Consider the following 15,775-nt stretch of genomic DNA (forward strand, 5'->3'; position numbering starts at 1 on the left):
CAATACAAGTTTGCCCAAAAAGTGATGAGTTTGTGCATGAGAGTGCACGTAAGTGTCTGCGCATGTTTGGTAAAGTGAGTGCGTGATGGAGTATACGCTGAGAGAGTGTTGGGGGCGTGTATGTGTGGGTGTCTGGAGAGAAAGCGTGTGTATGAGTGAGCTATCAAAAGCGAGGGCTTGCGTTTGGCTAAAACAAGGAAGGGAAGCCCATGAACAATTTAAGGGTCCAACCCTTTGTCGTGCTGTAAAAGAGAGACAGGGTGGGGTTCAGGTACACAGTTCTTTGAAAGTTGCATCGCTGCTCGACAGGGTGGTCAAGAAGACATTTAGCACACTTGCCTTCATTGTTCACCCCACTGAGTATAGGAGTTGGGACATCATGTTGAGGTTGTACAGGATGTTGGTGAGGCCACTTGGAGAGTACGGAGTACGATTCTGGTGACCCTGTAAGAGAAGTCTTCCTATGAGAGAGGGTTCGGTAAAGATTTACCAGGAGGTTGCCAAGACTAGATGGTTTGAGTTATAAGAAGAGATTTGGACTTTATTTATTGGAGCACAGGAGGTTGAGGAGTGACATTATTGAGGTTGATAAAATCATGAGGAATGGAGGTAAGGTGAATAGCGAAGGGCTCTTCCTTAGTGTAGGGGAAGTCAAGGCTCAGGGGCATATATCTTTAAAGTGAGAGGAGAGAGATTTAAAAGGAACCTGAGGGACAACGTTTTGACAGAGGGTGTTTTGCATGTGGAATTTGGAGGAGTATATGCATAGAAAGGTTTAGAGGGATATGGGCCAAACACAGGCAAGTGGGACTAGTTTAGTTTGGGAATCCTGATCGGCATGGATGAATTGAACCGAAGGGTCTGTTTCTGTGCTGTCGACCTCTCTGAACCAGAAGTGATCTTATTGAAACCAGTAGAATTCTGAAAGGGGCTTGATGGGATAGATGCCGATAAAATTGTTGGGATTCTATGACACCCCCGACAATGTGGATGCAGGCCATTCAGCCCATTTATTTTACTCTGGCCCTCCGAAGAGTTTCACCCATATCCATTCCCATCCTCCGTATTTCCCATGGACAATCCACCCTAAATTGCACATCCCTGGTCATTATGGGTAATTCAGCACAGCCAATCCACCCAAACCTCTACACCCTAATCTAGAAATTACCTCCTCAAAAATGAAATTTAAATGCAGAGCTTTTCTCTAAGATAAATGTCACTCTGAATCAATATTCAGACGCAGACTGAATTCACACCTATTGTTAGAAAAGCTCTACATTTGAATGATATTCTTGAGAAGGTAATTAAAATCAAATTCTGGGATTAACATAGCAATGAACAGAAACCCATTCGAAAGGTGAAAGATTTAATCTACAATTGTTTGATGTGTCACATTTCCGTCACGCTAGACTCCTTTGGATATAAATTGTGATCATGATCTCATTCTCCACAACTACCTGATGAAGGAGCAGCGCTCCGAAAGCTAGTGCTTCCAACCAAACCTGTTGGACTATAACCTGGTGTTGGGTGATGTTTAACTTTGTCCTTGGGAAACACATGAGTTATGGGACTGGTAACAGTTCTTATTTTGTGATCTATTCCAAGTGAAATTTCTCCTCTGTGCAGGCACGGGTCAACAGTTTGTTTTTTGTACTTTGTGCGAGATCGGGCGAGCAGCTTTTAAATCCTTACGTTAAGCAGTTCAAGTAAACTGTCAATCAGCAATTGTATTCAGAGAGTGGTACTTCCAGCTCTGGTAATCCTGTTGCATCAACACAGAGAGGGAGAGGATGTCACATCTAAAGAGCAGACAGAAAAGTTATTTCGCTTGTTCAGTCAGTTCCTCACTCAGATGAGACTGGATACTGCTTTTAATGGATCATAATTAAATGCTACAATGGAACACCTTAAATTCGAGGAATTTTGAAAGGGCAAACGAACAGTAACTTTGAAGAGAGATGTTCTTCCATTTTTAACCTTGGGTGACCCATATGAGGCATTTTTATTGATAGCTCCATAATCGTCTTCCTGCTGGATTTTTTTCAGGGCAAACAACTTCTGGTGGGAGAAATTCTGCATCCTGGGGAGGCAGGGAAATGAAAATAAAAACAGGTTGTTAAAAGCATTTGAACTATGGGCCCACGAGCTCTCGTGGGAGCGGTGCATTTGCCAAAAACATTTCTGAGGAATTCTGTCTAAATGTTGGACTGAAAGTAGTTTCCCCACTGAACATTAAACAGGTATTGAGAACATTATGCATTATAGAGTGTGTTCCTGAGGACCGGAGGAGGATTGAACTTGCCAACGTGAACCACACTTTGCAGAGAGAGGAAATTTCTCCGGATGGAATAGGTTGATGGAAGTCAACAATTGTCAGATTATTCCATGAAAATAACAGCTGGTATGGGGATCCCAGAAGAGGGGCGTCTGTAATGACACACAGAAACAAACCCTTCAGTCCAGGCCAACCAGATATCCTAAATTAATCTAGTGACCCATTTGCCAGCATTTGGTCCATATCCCTCCTGAATGCTTCCTATTCATGTCCCCATCCAGATGTATGTTTTTCTTCGGAGAATACTTAGGTGAGAGCCTAGATATGCTATTACTCAGCCTTTCCCCATTGAGCTTCACCTTTCCTTCATGCTAATTGTAGCTGGAGAAGGCTGAAAGCTGAAAAGGATTTCCTGGGGGGAAAAAAACTTTTATTCCAGATTGGGCTCAGTGATGGATTTTCTAAAGCTTGGTTATTGTAGATTTCAATCAGACAAAAAAAAACTTTCAGTTGTCCTTGTCCAAGGCAGAGTAGATATTGTTTTAAGGTACAATTGAGATATCTACATTCTTTACAATGTTTTTTCCATCATTACCAGTGATTGTCCATCATTTGGTTTATTGAGCATCATCTTCTTGTGATTCACCAGAGATGATTTGAAGTGAATTCTGTAAGATGCTTTTCTATTTTATTTAACTTTACTTGGTTCTTTAAGGCAAAGATTTCCTTTTCATGTGATTGGTATTAAAATATCTCAATGTATAATAATGAAGCAGCTCATTTATTCTGAAATTATTTCAATTAGTTGGTCAATTGCCAAATAATAGCTGCACAACTGTTGTCAATATTGATACCCCGGAAAGCTATTTTGTTTAATATATTTCCTTTGTAAAGATCTTATAATAATTTGGATATGAAATAAAGTTTGCAGTGTCTTATTAAATAGTTGAAAGTAACTTTGTACTTAATTGCTCCGTTTGGGATTCAACATTGTGACTTTGATAAAAGTGATCTTTCACAATTTATGGTGAGTCTATTAACAAACAAATGTTGCCATTTGCTCTTGAATTACCACAAATTCAATTTGAAATTCTTGAATGAGTTGAATAAGGGGTTAAAAAGTGAATATTTATTGCACTTTTTCTGAAATTCTCTGTACTGCCATTGTATTTGGTTAAGTGTATGTAACCCTCTTCATAACTTTGTATTTCTTTGATATTTCATTTGTCACTGCTACTGCCCGAATAGCCTAAAAAAAATGTTTTGGCAGTTGGTGAAGTTGTGAATTTTTAGTCTAGTAACATTATTCAATTGTGAAACAATCTGAAGATTAATTTAGGCACATACAAGAACGTCAAAGAGATTGTGATGATAGAAAGTCAACATGTAGAATTGCCAAAGAAATGTCAACTGTGGCTGCTCTTAATTTGGTACAGACTAAGTAGAGATAATGGCATTGTACACAAACTGTGTGTAGTGTGAGTTCAGAATTTTTCTCATCCTTTTAATTCTGGCACATGCAGTGATAGCAGCACCATAATCTGTTTTATTTGTTCGTGGAATGTAAGCATCACTGGCAGAGCCAGGATTTGACTGCTAAGAACACAGATATGAATATTCAGTGAGGTTGAGTTGCAAGGTCTACTATGGCAAAACAAATGGTACTGGCTTGCACTGTACTCTGACAAGACAGAGACTTTGGGAGGAGAACAAAAATAGGAATTTCTACTTCAATATTGATGCTCCTATTTATATCTCTCAAAAGGAGAGTGTTTGGTCCCAAAAAATTAATAATGGCTGTTTTGTTGAATTATTTCCCTGCATCCGCATATATCTGGAATTGTTTTCTTTTCAAGAATTTTGCAATTACCTTTGCCATTTACTGGTTACATTACCCCTTCACGATCATTTCAAATCGTAATAACTTGCTTATTTTCTTTAAAATTAACTATCTCAAGGTCACCTCAAACCCCTTTTTCAAAGTGGCTGCACTATTTCCAATATGGTCATGCTTTGTAAATATTACCATATACCATTAATTATGTCCAAGTCTCCTTAGATTTCAATGTATCGTTTTAAATATAAAAATGCCCCGTTACTTGTAGCTCAGCCCTTTAAATGTGTTATGTGTTCTCCCCCCGCAGCTGCAGAGTGAGACAGGAGAGTTTGTTTTTGTGAATGAACAGTTGTAGCGCGAGGTGGCTGTTACTTGGTGAAGGTGAGGCTCCCCGGCCCCGCCCATCCCCAACCCCGGCCCCGCCCACCCCTCCCCCGGCCCCGCCCACACCCGTGTGGAGATCCTGTACAACCTGAACATGATGTCCCAACCCTTGTACTCAATGGTGTGAACAATGAAGGCAATGGTGCTAAATGCCTTCTTAACCACCCTGTCTACCAGTGATGCAACTTCCAAAGAACGATGTAACTGAACCCCCCCCCCCCCCCACACACACACACACACACACACACCTCTCTATTGCACAACATGAGCCGGGGCCCTATCATTCTGTGCAAGTCCTGCCCTTCCCTGTTTTAGCAGAATACAACCCCTCGCTTTGATTCATACCTTGCTCATACACATCTGCTCTCTCGAACCACACACACACACACACACACTCTCTCTCTGACACACACAGGCTCATACTCCATTACACACATTGTACCAAGCATACACTCAACACATGCACACACATGCTCTCTCATGCATGCATGTGCACAGACACAACTCAATGGGGTGAATTTGTATTGGCAGAATTGTATTTGCATATATATTCAACTTTGTCCACTTTTTGAGCAATCTGCAGAAAATCAATCCATGTAATGTTTTATATAAATTCCTACTTTGGAAATAGAACTGGTCTGATTGAAGATTGGGATACAGATTCAATGTTCACACCTTTAATGCAACATCTGAACCAGATGTCACCTATTTTTGAAGACCTTATGTCACCTTGAGAATGTGAATTAAAAAAAGCTCTGGGATTAAGTATTAATGTACCAAAACCCGCAACTGCCTCACTCAGCAATTTCAGCCCATACCCTATCTCCAAGTGTCTCCCTGCCCATCTGCCAGGAGGTGGGGGTTGGGGCATCTGTGTAGAGTCAACCACACTGATGTGGGTCTGGAGTCACACATAGGCCAGACTGGGATGACTGAGTGAATCTATTCACAAAATGGCAGTTTCCTTCCCTAAAAAAAGGGACGTGAGTGAATCAGATGGGGGTTTTCTCACCCCCCCCCACCAAAAAATGGTTTCACCGTTAGATTCTGAACTCCAGATTTCTGACCAAATTCCAATTCCACCATCTGCCACAGCCGGATTCAAATCCGGGATCCCCGGAACTTGGTTGATAGTCCAGTCGATATTGGTACTCGGCCGTCGCTCCTACAATCCCCCTGCAATAGCTCATGAACTTGCTGGTGGCTCTGCAGGTGGGGGGAGTGGGTGAAGGTCTTGCCGCACTTGGGGGCAGGGGAATGGTCCCTCCCTCATGTGGACCCGCCAGTGCCTCAACAGGTTGGACGAATTGTTGAAGGCCTTCCCGCACTCAGGGCAGCTGAAAGGCCTCTCCCCCGTGTGGACCCGCTGGTGCCTCAACAGGGACGGTGAACTGTTGAAGGCCTTCCCCCACTCGGGGCAGGGGTATGGTCCCTCCCCCGTGTGGACCCGCCGGTGCCTCAGCAGGGAAGAGGAATCGCTGAAGGCCTTCCCACATTCGGGGCAGCTGAAAGGCCTCTCCCCCATGTGGATCTTGCTGGTGGGTCAGCAGGGCAGAGGCCTGGGTAAAGCCTTTTCTGCACTTGGGGCAACTGAAGGGTCTTTCCCCCCCCCAGTGTGGCTACGCTGATGAGTCTCCAGGGCAGATGGGACACGAAAGCCTTTCCCACAGTTGGCACACTTCCATGGTTTCTCCAAAGAGTGGCATTCCTCTGGTTTCTCCATGGCCAAAACTTCAGTGACATACAAACGTGTGTACAGGCCCTCTCTGCCGTGAATTCCTCTTTCCAGGCCGTATAGTTGTTACACGCTCCACACACACACACACACACAAACTGCAATGGTAGGGTCTCTCATCCAGTTCCACTGATACTGAAAATATACTTAAATGGGACCCAAAAACCTTTGCTCCTTCTCACTCACAGAATCATAGTTGAAAATTGTTGCGGTTCCGATGGATTGAGTGACTGTCAGACATTGATGTCAAAGTGAGGACTGCAGACACTGGACAGTCAATGTTTCCGGTATAAGGCCTTCATCTGTTGGTTTTGAAGATTCCCCCGACATATCTTCAAATATTCTGCAAAAACAGATTACAAAAGTCATTACTGTCAGTGCAGGGTAGAAATTCTGAACAAGCAATTCGACTTTCTGCAGAATATGCTTTTCTTTTGTTATTCCACAAAATTGAAAGCACCATCCCACTCTCTCTCCCCCTCTGTTCTCAATCCGCTCTAACTAATCCTCCTGCATGTTCTGATTCAGGATTGTACAGAAGCAGAAGAGCATTTTGGATAACTCTGCCTGAAAGTTAATATCACAGAATCATAGCTGAAAATCGTTACAGTCCCAACGAATTGAGTGACCGTCAGGCAGTGACCACTACAGACATTGGAGAATCAGTGCTGAAAAGTGTAGCGCTGGAAAAGCACAGGAGGTCAGGCAGCATCCGAGGTGCAGAAGAGTCAACATTTTGGGCGTAGGCCTGTTGATTTTGAAACTTCAGTCTTCAGATCTTCAAGTACTCTGATAAAAAGAGATCACAAAAGTCCTCACTGTCAGTGCAGGGTAGAAATTCAGAACAAGCGATTCAGCGGAATGTTCTTTTGTTATTCCATGAAATTGAAAGCACCACTCCGCTCTCACTCATTCTCCTGAAGGTGTTGATTCGGGATCTTATAGGGACAGAAAAGCAAAAATATCACTACTCTGAATTTTGAATACCTCCATCTGAAAGTTAATATCTTTCACAGCATTCGGATACTGCCGAGAGAGTGAGCAGGTCAGATTTTGGGAAACAAAATAAACCGTCACTTCAGGGTGAGCCTGAAATGCAGCTTCTTGAGGAACAACTTTAGCATGAAATGGTTAACGTAGATGGGAAGTTGGGGGAAAGGCGCCATCAAGACATTACTTCCCTGGGCACGACGGGTAACTTAGCACGGTCAATCCATTCTCACCTGGACAAAGCCTGGTTGTTAAGTCTTTCATCGTTTAGTACAGGTTTCAGGTATCAATAATATGTAAATCCCAGAACTTGGTGTCAGCCATCTTCTCAAGATAAATTAAGGTTTTATAACAAAAAGTGACATCTCAGCTCAGAAAATGCATTAAAGGATGGAGGCCAGAGTTTGTCTGTAACCCAATCTTGAGTCAAACTGGTTCCACTTCCAAAGTGGAATTTACAAAATATTACGTGTACCGACTGCTTGCAGATTTTGCGCAAAAATGCACAATAAAATGTATCTGCAAACACGATTCTGCAAATACACATTCAACCCCTATTGGACATGTGTGCGCATGCGTGCGTGAGGGAGAGAAAATGTCTGTATCGGTGCTGTATATCTCTACGTCTATTTGATAACAGATGCTTCACTTCTGTTGGTGTAAATATTGTTGTAAATCATAGCTGGGTGCAAATGGTTAGATGTAAGGGAGAGATAATTCGTCAAGTAGAGCAGTATAAGAATCCTGGGAGACCTCTATTTCTGGTTTGCTTCCTAATGAACAAATATTAAGCCTGAGCACCGATATGTTTTTAATTTTGTTTCATTTTTCTTGTTTGATTCCATGCTATGATTACGGTCTGTGCCTGGTTGGTTGACAGGCTGGGGGATTGTGGGTTGGGGCTTGATTGACTGAATGTTTTATTGTTCCGGAAGGTGTAAAGGTGGGGGTCAAAGCTTCAGCAGAAATTCAGCAGAGCTGAGAACAGACCAACATCTTACTCTGTGGGAACAGGGAGATCAGAGGACAGAGAAATCAGGACCTGAAATCCGAGCTGACACCAGACTACCCTGTGATCAGTGCTTTGATTAGCAGTGCCAACTCTCTGCCTTTACGTAGCTTCCCATTTGACTATCCCCTCGATATTCAGGATCCAATCCTTGTCATCCTGAAACCATGTCTCTCTAAGGAGTCTCAGATCATAATTATTCACTTCAGTGTGTGCAGTCAATTCATTCACTTTAGTTACAATGCAGCACACAATCAGACAACGTTTTAGTTTCAACTTTTGTGCTCTTTAGAATCCAGTTTTGATCGCTGAAATATTTACTCTCCTCGTCCCTTTCTATCATTTTCTGATGCTCATCTTCCACATCACGACATTGCTCACTGGCCTCGATTTGGATTGGCCAGTCATTCAATATGATCATGGCTGATCTATTCATCATCTGAGATCCTCCTCCTTGCATTCAAAGCAGCTTTCAAAGATGTTTTGCCCTTACAGGAAGCAGAAGAAGTTACAATGAAAGCTTTCATTTGTGAGGCAGCAACTGAGTGAGTGAGTACGTCTTGGGAAGTGGGAATTCATTGCACTGTGGGGATGAAACCCTACCTTGTCCAGTAATTTCTGCTGGTGGATGAGACTAGGCCTTAAGATTAGGGGAAAGAGTAGATTTAGGACAGAGATGAGGAGGAACTACTTTTCCTGGAGAGTAGTGAATCGACAGAATTTTCTGCCTAAGGAAGCAGTAGAGACAGCTTCATTAAGTATATTCAAGACACAGTTGGATGGGTTTTTGCATGGTAGGGGAATGAAGGGTAGTTGGGACAATGCAGGGAGGAGGAGCTGAAACAATGGATAGATCAGCCATGACCTTAATGAATGGTGGAGCAGGCTGGATGGGCCAAATGGCCTCCTCCTGCTTTGATTACTATGAAACTATAACCCTGCATTTCCCATGGCTAACCCACCTAACCTGCACATCCCTGGACACTATGGGCAATTTAACATGGCCAATCCAAATCAAGGCCAGCGAGTAATTTAGAAAATGAGCATCAGAGAACGATAGAAAGGGACAAAGAGAGTAAATATTTCAGCGATCAAAACTGGATTCTAAAGATCACGAAAGTTGAAACTAAAAATGTTGTCTGATTGTGTGCTGCATTGTAACAAAAGTGAGCGAATTGACTGCACACATTGAAGAGAATAATTATGATCTGAGACTCCTGACAGAGACATGCTGGATTTCTGCAGAAGCTTTAACGCTGCCCCCCACCCCCTTTACACCTTCCAGAACAATAAAATATTCAGTCAATCAAGCCCCAACCCACAATCTCCCAGCCTGTCAACTGACCAGACACAGAGCGTAGACATAGCAGGGAATTAATCAAGAAAAATGAAACCAAATATTAAATTAATTGTTGCTCATGTTTAAATGTGAACGAGGAAGTAAACCAGAAATAGGGGTCTCCCAGAATTCTTATAGTGCCCAACTTGAGGAATTCTCTTTCCCTTACATCTAACTATTATTACCCAACTATGATTTACAACAATATTTACACCAACAGAAATAAAGCATCTGTTATCGAATAGACAGAGATATACAGCACGGAAATAATCGTTTTCGCTGTCTCATACATGTAAAGAACACACAAGTCCTTAGTGGTGAATTATATTTTCAGATGCATTCTATTTTGCTCAAAAACACACGATCTGCAAGCAGTCAGAACATGTAGTATTTTATAAATTCATACTTTGGAAATGGAACCAGTGTGATTCAAGATTGGGATACTGACAGACTCTGACCTCACACCTTTAACACATTGTCTGAGCTGAGACGAGATTAGATTCCCTCCAGTATGGAAACAGGTCCTTTGGCCCAACAAGTCCACACCGACTCTCCGAAGAGTAACCCACCCAGATCCATTTCCCATATTTACCCCTGATGAATGCACCTCACACTACGGGCAATATAGCATAGCCAATTCACCTAACTTGCACATTTTTGGATTGTGAGAGGAAACCGGAGCACGGGGAGGAAACCCTTGCAGACACAGGGAGAATGTGCAAACTCCACACAGGCATTCGTCCGAGACGGGACTCGAACCCAGGTTCCCTGACGCTGTGAGGCAGCAGTGCGAAACAATGAGCCACTATACTGCCCAGAGGTTACCTTTTGTGATAAAACCTTAAGTAATCTCAAGATTTCCATATGAATAATACCTGCAGCCCATTGTAAAAGATGAAAGAGGTAACAATCCAGGTTTGTTCAATATATCATTTCAGTGGCAGGGCTCTGTCATGTTTTTCCCTTTGGTCCAATTCATCTGATCAGATATCCTAAACTAATCTAGCCTCATTTGTCTGCATGTGCCCCATATCCCTCTGAACCCTTCCTATTCATATCCCCATCCAGATGCTTTTTAAATGTTGTAATTGTACCAGCCGTCACTACTCCCTCTGGCAGCTCGTTCCATACATGCACCACTCTCTGTGTGAAGTTGCCCCTCAGGTCCCTTTGAAATCATTCCCCTCTCACCTCAAACATATGGCCTCGAGCTTTGGACTCCCTTACCCTGGGGAAAAGACCTTGGGTATTCACCATATCCATGCCTCTTACAAACGTTTATCAGGTCACCCCTCAGACTCTGATGCTTCAGGTGAGGATCTAAAATTTGAATTTAGGGTATTGTCAGACTCAACAAGTATATGTAGGTTTTTACTAACCACAAAATGGCTTTTCAATTTAAAATAATACAACAAAATGGCTGAGAATAATGATTGAACTCTGTGAACTTGTCCTGCTGTTTTGCAGAATTAAGCTAAAATCCAAAGATAAAAGGACAATGGAGTTTGTTTAAAATGAACACTGACACATTAATTGACCATTTGAACTAACCTTGAGCTGCTACCATGGCATGATGATTTACGTAATTAAGACCCCTTCCCCAGGAAATATCATTGGATTAACCTGCTCTAAATCATGTCACCTTATTACATTTGATTGGTCTTTTCTTGTAATTAAGGCTGTACTGTCTCTTACAAAACCTAAATAAATAACGTGTCATTTTCAAATGTAATTGCACAACTTCGCCATGGAACACAGAAGCTTTAATCACTGTGTTGCTGGACAGAATTGGGTCAAGATGTCTTATTAAACTGATAACCTTGCTTTGTACAGACTGCATTTCATTGATTCTTTAGACCAATTGCGAACCAAAAGGGCCCTTAAGAGGGGTCTAGATCTTCACTCTGGATAGTTTGACCTGGCCAATTAACCCTAACCTGCACATTCCTGGGAACTATAGGTAATTTAGCATGGCCAATCCATTCTAAGCTGCGCATCCCTGGACACTATGTGTAATTTAGCACAGCCAATTCACACAAACCTGCACCTCCCTGAGCACTGTGAGTACTTTAGCATGATCAATCCAACCTAACGTGGACAAAGTTTAAAAAAAAATCACACACACCCAGGTTATTGTCCAACAGGTTTATTTGGAAGGACCAGCATTTGGAGTACTGCTCCTTCATCAGGTAGTTGTGGAGAATAAGATCATAAGGTACAGAATTTATAGAAAAACATTACGGTGTCCTGCCACTGAAATGATATATTGAACAAACCTGGATTGTTAAGCCTTTCATATTTCAGAATGGGTTGCAGGTATCATTAAGATGTAAATCCCAGAACTTCCTGTCAGACACTTTCTTGAAATAACTTCAGGTTTTATAACAAAAGGTGTCATCTCAGCTTAGACAATGCATTAAAGCTGTGAGGTCAGAGTCTGTCTGTATCCTAATCTTGAATCAGACTGGTTCTATTTCCAAAGTGGAATTTACAAAATATTACTGGATTGACTGCCTGTGTGAACTGCCAGCCAGATGCATTATAAATATAATTGTACCAGCGTCCACCAATTCCTCTGGCAGCTCGTTCCACGCATGTACAACTGTCCATGTGAAAAGGTTGTCCTTCACGTCTCTTTTAAATCATTCCCCTCTCACCTCAAACATATGTCCTCTAGCTTTGGACTCCCCAACCCTGGGGAAATTCCTGATGAAGGGCTTTTGCCCGAAGCATCGATTTTCCTGCTCCTCGGATGCTGCCTGACCTACTGTGCTTTTCCAGCACCACTCTGATCTAAACTCTGGTTTCCAGCATCTGCAGTCCTCCCTTTTGCCTAGATCGAACCCTCTACCTCACCAACCAGCACACCCTTTATCTGCATCGCCCCCTACACCCATCCCCAATCCTGAAGAAGGGTTACACCCGAAACATTGACTTCTCCACCTCCTGATACTGCCCGGCTTGTTGTGTTTTTCCAGCCTCCTACCTGTGTATCTTGCCAATTGAGACACAGACCTGGAGCAACGTTTCCAGAGTCTGTCCCCATCCCGACACACTCCCTTTCCTTTTAGCTGCTGCAAGTCAACAACTGAATCCCAGAATGAAAAAAATAAATGGAAAAGGTGGCAAGAGAAGAGAGTGCCGTACTCCCAGATAATGGACAGAGGGAGGAATCTGCAGTCTGGGATGAAGCTCAATGTTCATTCAGACACGAGCAGCAGCAGCTTCAGAACCTCATGGTCCAACTTCCGCATTCAGACAATGGGGTGACTCTGATTGGCAGGAGGACCAACGTCCTTCCGGTCCTCCTATGCTCCCTATTGGTCAATCAAAAGAAGGTCTCGCGTCTTATTTGCCGATAGCGATTAGCATGCGCACCAGTTTTTGCTGACACCGGCGAGCATGCGCAGTATGCTCTTTGATCCTGCTGCTGTTATTGACAGATTTGAAGTGTCCAAATGCCAACAGGGAAAAAAGGGGTAGAGCCACAATTTTTTTTCACCTGTGGTTCGACATTTTATTGCTTCTGCGTTTTGTCTGGTTACTCAACTTTTGTATGTCTTTTGTCCTTGTTGAGAGAGAGTGTGCCCCAGTGAGCTGTCTATGGGATGGAGCTGTAACCAGTTACACAGACTGAAGTAACATTATAGTATTCGCAGCAGAGAGTAACTGCACACATTTCCTGAGTGTGATCACAGTTTCAATTGTTCATCAGAAACAGGGAACCAAAAGGACACCAGAACGACAGAGAAGTCGTAGAAATGCGGGGACTGTGCTAACGGATTCCATTCCCTGTCGGTCCATGAGATTTATCAGCTCAGTCACAGGTGGGAGAGGCAGTTCTTCAAAACATTATTACAACATTATTTCCCATTGACAAAAACACATTCACGCTGCCTGATTACCTTGAACTTGTACAAGTGCCCTGTCATCACATCTTTAATCATAGCTTTGAACATTTTCCCAATGGCATATGTTAAGGTAAATGGTCTGCAGTGTCCTGTTCTCGGTCTCCCATTTTGAAGAAACGAGTTTTCCAATCTACAGAAACCTTCCCTGAAACTAATGACGTTTGGAAAATTAAAACCAATGCATTAACTATATCACCAGTTAGTTTTTCTTTAAGGATCTAGAATGAAATCCTTTGGACCCCTGGGACTTGTGAGCTTGTAGTTCCAACAGTTTACTCTGTACTACTTCCCTGGTATTGTAATTGTCTTCAGTTCCCCCTTCCCTTTCAATTCGGCATGGTGGCACAGTGATTAGCACTGCTGCCTCACAGCGCCAGAGACCTGGGTTCAATTCCCGCCTCAGGCGACTGACCGTGTGGAGTTTGCACGTTCTCCCAGTGTCTGCGTGGGTTTCTTCCGGGTGCTCCGGTTTCCTCCCACAGTCCAAAGATGTGTAGGTCAGGTGAATTGGCCATGCTAAATTGCCCGTAGTGTTTGGTAAGGATGTATGGGTGGGTTACGCTTCGGCGGGGCGGTGTGGACTTGTTGGGCCAAAGGGCCTGTTTCCACGCTGTAAGTAATCTAATCTAATCTAATTCCTGATTTCCAGCTAGTTCCAGGCTGTTACTTGTATCCTTTCTAGTGAAGACAGATTCAAGCTCTTTTTAATTCATCTGCCATCTCTTTATCCTCCGTTATTGAATCCCCAGACTCATTTTTTACAGAACCAACACTTAGCTTTTCTTAAAAAAGTTAACAAAGTGATGAAACTTTCCTTCCTGTTTTTATATTTTTGGCTAACTTTCTAACTCTAATTGCTGTGCTCCTGCCTCCATTATTTCTGATGTTTGCCCCAGCTCTCAACTCTCACATCAACCTGTCTGCATATTCTATAGAACTGACCTTGGTTAAGTGTTGCAAAACACACAAGGGCAAATTTTTCATCTCCAGAAAGTCTTAATAATGAACACGATAACATTCACTTTGAAATATTGTTCATTCAAACTTCACAAGCACACACTCCAGATTCAAAATCCCACAATGACACCCAGTTTTGTTATGATCTTTAATTTTGAAGAGAAATTTGAATATCCAGTGATTAACTGGAAGAACTGTTCACGAGGTTTTCACATTTTTAAACAGAAAAAAATCAACTGGATTAATTCAGCAGAATAGCACATATGGCCTTAAATTGTAAATTGAGTTTTGCTTTGAGTGACGGAGCAGGTCCACACCAGATGAGGATCTAATACCTAGATTTAGCCTCTTGTCAGGAGTTTTTATTCACCACAAAATGGCATCTCAATATAAAGTAGTAGAACAACATGGCTTCAGGATGCAAATTAACATTGTGTTTAAAATGGCTCAAAGCTGCATTTCTGCATTCCTGAGCTAACTGAATTACAGATTAAGCAAACAATGCCTTCTTCATTGTATGGACCTAATTAAGCTAGATAGGACATTACTGACCATCCTAGCTAACCTTGAAGCACAGGTATGAGGAGATAATACGTGTGAAACAACATTATTTCCCAGGAAATATCATTGGGTTAACCTGTTTCCATTATGTAATTTTATTACATTTTATTGGAGTATTCTGTAATTAAGGCTGTATGGTCTCTTAAGAAACATATGAAAATTGATATTTTATTCCACGTTAATCACACAGTTTCTTCAAGGAACACAGAATCTTTTAATATCTGTGATGCTGGACAAATCTTTGCCCGGCCATTACAAATTAAAGTGTGAAACCTTGCTGAAGCAGACCATAATCCTAGTGTTCATTTGACCGATCTCGGAACTGAGAGACCCCTCCCGGGGGTTGAGATCTTCAACTCTCACTGTGCTTTTGGTGTGACCCATGATTACAGAGACTTGTGGGAATGGAGAGGATTTTTAACCCCCATGGGGCAGACGAACAGTAATGCTGTTTTGTCCAATCAATCTGGCAGCTATCAAGATGTTCAGCTCATGCTGAGGCAATGGATACAGTCTCCAAAGGAATGAGCAGATGGATGCTGCTGCCAAGCAGGCAGCCTGACACCCCAAACCTCTGGTCCTATTGGGTCCCCAGCAAAACCCCGACAGAGACAATATGGGGATAGAAATGCCAGGCCTGGGTATGGGACTGAAATCACAGGGTGCGCCCCCTGCTGAGCAGCACAAACTATGGTCTCAAACAGGGTACTCCCTCGATACTCAAACCGAAATGTGGGTGACCCCTGATGGACTACTTTGTGTTCCTTCTTTGCTGCT

General features: G+C 42.6%; 1 protein-coding gene and 1 long non-coding RNA gene across 2 annotated transcripts in view; one reads left to right on the top strand and one right to left on the bottom strand.

Annotated features, from left to right (window-relative positions):
- The window catches only part of LOC140460734 (uncharacterized), a 99,530-nt gene that overhangs the window by 56,664 nt on the left and 27,091 nt on the right, over positions 1-15,775 (top strand). The window lies entirely within an intron of this gene.
- On the bottom strand, positions 1,820-12,809 carry LOC140460795 (uncharacterized). The gene is made up of 3 exons (XR_011954327.1): positions 12,556-12,809; positions 6,418-6,574; positions 1,820-2,080 (listed from the first exon to the last, which is right to left on the bottom strand). It is a non-coding gene; the product is annotated as an uncharacterized lncRNA (long non-coding RNA).

The sequence above is a fragment of the Chiloscyllium punctatum genome, chromosome 36 (assembly GCF_047496795.1).
Source record: "Chiloscyllium punctatum isolate Juve2018m chromosome 36, sChiPun1.3, whole genome shotgun sequence".
NCBI classification, from domain to species: Eukaryota; Metazoa; Chordata; class Chondrichthyes; order Orectolobiformes; family Hemiscylliidae; genus Chiloscyllium; species Chiloscyllium punctatum.